The following is a 3195-nucleotide window of genomic DNA, read 5'->3' on the forward strand; positions in this document are numbered from 1 at the left end:
TAGAATCTAAATATCCAGAGAATTTCTGTCCAGTAAATAATATTTTCCCTCTTTAATACGTCTTTGGACATTTGGACCAGTAATAAACTATTTTAAAGGTAGAGACACTGGAAATGGCTTAATGTCTCTGTTGCACACCTCTCTAAAGTCACAGCTACCTTCAACAACTTGATTTCCCCAAGTCTGGCCCCAGTAGTCCCCGGACTGGACTCATTCTGCCCTTCCAGCACAAGGATGGTTCTTCGATTAGACTTCTCTTGCCATTTGATTGGTGGAATTGCTCTAGTTTGCTGTGTCCTGAGGTGCTCAGGACACATAATCATTCATCCACTGACTGTCAGTACTTATGTCACCGTTGCTTTCACCACACATTCCTTTTATATTGTTAATAAAAACATTGGTCTACCCCACCGGCTACCATGATTTCCCTGGGGGTTCATTTTCAGATGAGTTATTGAAGCGTGATACATATTCACTTCTTGCCTCCCCTTCACTTTTTCCTTTCTTGAAAAGTTTTGAAACAGAAATGACCAATATTCACACTCTTATGCCATTTGGGATTCCTTGTGAGAAGATGCGTCTATCTTTATTCTAAGCCTCTTTACCTTTGCTGTGAGTGACGCCAGCCCACCGCCCCTCCTGCATCCTGTTCTGTCTCACTACCCCATCGGGAGAGGCCACTCTCCCTCTGACACCTGCGCACGTGGAAATTCACCACAGCAGAATCAGCCCTGATGGAATTCTCTCACCCCGTTGGGATTTTACTCAGTGACTACATCTAAATTGTTCAAAGCTTTAAATAGCATCAATTTTAGACAGAGAACTGATCAACCTGACATCAGTAACACATCCCAAATTTGAAGCTGTCAGCTCAGGTTGCATTCATCAGTCATTTCAGTCGACCATCTTGTTTGGCTTGATTGGATTTGATGGTGTAAACAAATAAACAAAAGCACATAAGTTTTCTACAGCTAAGTATAAGTAAACAAATCACTTCAGTCTTTATGAATTCACTATTTAAATAGCATTAATGGAGAAGAAGTTAAGGGTTTATTAAAAATGTTTCTCTTATGATTCCAAATAAAAACAAAGTGCCACACATTCCATCTCTTTGTGGGTGCTTGAAATGTCAGTTTTAAAGCTTGCTGCGTCATGTCTAAAACGGCTGGATCATGGGGCCAGCTTACCCTGCCTCTTGTCACAGAAACGGGACCCACCTGTGGCATCAGCCTCGCTGAGGCATCCATAAGGAGCCACTTCTTCTCTGGTGCTGGACAACATCAAGTCCTCTTGGTTAAATATTCGCAGGTGTTTGGTACTCGTCACTATTTAAGCACAGTCCATGCTCGCCAGATTTGGTTGAATCTTGTGAGGTTTTCGGATTCCGTGGACCTACCTGATGTATTTGGCAGAGGTCCCAAGGACTAACTGTACACGAGGTTTCTGACGCCAATTTATATTTTAACAAGGGTGTTCATAGTAGTCAATTAACAAAAGTTGGTTGTAAAATATAACCATTTCTGAGCAAGGGAACATCAGTTTTACCAAGTCACTAAATAAGAAGATGTATTTGCTGATCTGCATTCCTGCTGAATCTCTGAGACCTGCAGTGTCTTGGTCAATTATTCAGCTGCCACCAGGTGAGGAGAGGAGGAGGACGAATGAGGTCATTGAATCTAGGAGATTCCAACCCTGGGATGCCTGAGTCCAGAGCCGTGGTTTTCTGCCTCCCCGGGTCATGATGGGTCTCCCCAGCTCTCATTGATGGGTCCACGTTTTCTACCCAAACCCAAGCCATGTGGCTACCTGGGTCTTGCTGTGGTTTGGGAGCCAGATAGGAAGTATTTTCCAGATAGATTACATTCAGAGGGATGACAGAAATCCGCCCAGTGATTAGCCAGAAGACCAATTAACTAGTAATAAGAAGACAAAGAGGTTGGGGATAGAGAAATTTAAGTATTTGCTTTAAAAAATTTTACCAAAGAAGCATATGCCCATGGATAAAGATGACCACCCAGTATACTTATTGGGAGTATATAGTGACATGATCAGGAGGGGACGTCATCGTATTGAAGGAGGGCAACATGTCAGGTTTGGGACTGTCCAGGTTTGGACTGTCAGTTAGATTTGGTAGATGCTCTTATGGAAGATAACGAGGACTGGGAATGTTCTTGGTTTTACGTTGTATTCATAAAAATAAACCTTGCGTGAGTGTGTGCTGGACAGTGCAAGAGCCCTGTGGTGACACACGTTCTCTGCACTTGCAGCTGGAGGAAGGCAGTCGGCCACAGACACACAAAGAACCTGGTCTGGGCTTCTTCTCGCTCCACATGTTCATTCCAGCGCATCCCTCCCTCAGCCTCTGTGTTAGCCAGACACCAGCCCAGCCCAGCGCAGCCCAGCCCCCTCTTCTGAGAACTGGACCCCGATCCTCCTGCATTTTTCATTAGAACCCGTTAGAATCCGAATTCGGCTCGTGGCTTCCTAGGGTCTGCGACTCTGAGGACCCCTGCTAGGAGCATCCAGAGGCTGTTCTCCTAACCCGGAGGTGCGCACGCGCCTGGCACAGCAGGAAAACCTCGCTCCGTTAGAGGAGGCCTCAGAGGCGCCGGGCATCGCTTGGGCCGGTGGAGGCGGAGGCCGGCCGCCCGGCCCGCAGGCCTCCGGCTCCCGCCCGGCCCGGGCGCGTCCGTTTCTCCCGCACCGCCCTCGGGGTTCTTTACCGCGGGCGGGCGAGCGAAGGGGTGGAGTGAGGAGGGATGGAGAGGGAGGAGGCGGGATCGCCCGGGGGTTACCCGCTCGGGGAGCCGCTGGAAGTGCCAGGTGGCCTTCCCGGTCAGACGCCGCCAGGCTCTCAGCCTGACGCGCGTCTCCCCTTCCTTAGATTGACTCCTTCGGCTTTCCGTTTTCCTCTTGGGGAGGGGTGGGACTTCCGGTTTCATCACCGGAAGACGACGAGCCGGAGGAGTCCGTCAGAGGGGCCAGCAGGAGCGATTGCGTCGGCAAACGGGTAAGTTATTCTCTGACCGGGCCGGGGGGGGGAGGTTTGGAGGCGGGGACCGTCCAGCGTCTGCGCGGGGCCTGGGGGCGGTGGCTTGAGGGCTCGGGCCGGGCAGCTGGGCGCCGGGAGTCCCGCCAGGGCCCTTCGCTCTTCCTCCTCCCTCCTCCCCCCGCCTCAGCCCCTCCCCCGCTCGC

General features: G+C 50.2%; 1 long non-coding RNA gene across 1 annotated transcript; it reads right to left on the reverse strand.

Annotated features, from left to right (window-relative positions):
• Positions 1 to 1031: 1031 nt before the first annotated feature.
• On the reverse strand, positions 1032 to 2910 carry LOC138915541 (uncharacterized). Its single transcript, XR_011421592.1, has 2 exons — positions 2796 to 2910; positions 1032 to 1913 (listed from the first exon to the last, which is right to left on the reverse strand). It is a non-coding gene; the product is annotated as an uncharacterized lncRNA (long non-coding RNA).
• Between the last annotated feature and the right edge of the window lie 285 nt (positions 2911 to 3195).

This window comes from Equus caballus, chromosome 9 (genome assembly GCF_041296265.1).
Source record: "Equus caballus isolate H_3958 breed thoroughbred chromosome 9, TB-T2T, whole genome shotgun sequence".
Classification (NCBI taxonomy): domain Eukaryota; kingdom Metazoa; phylum Chordata; class Mammalia; order Perissodactyla; family Equidae; genus Equus; species Equus caballus.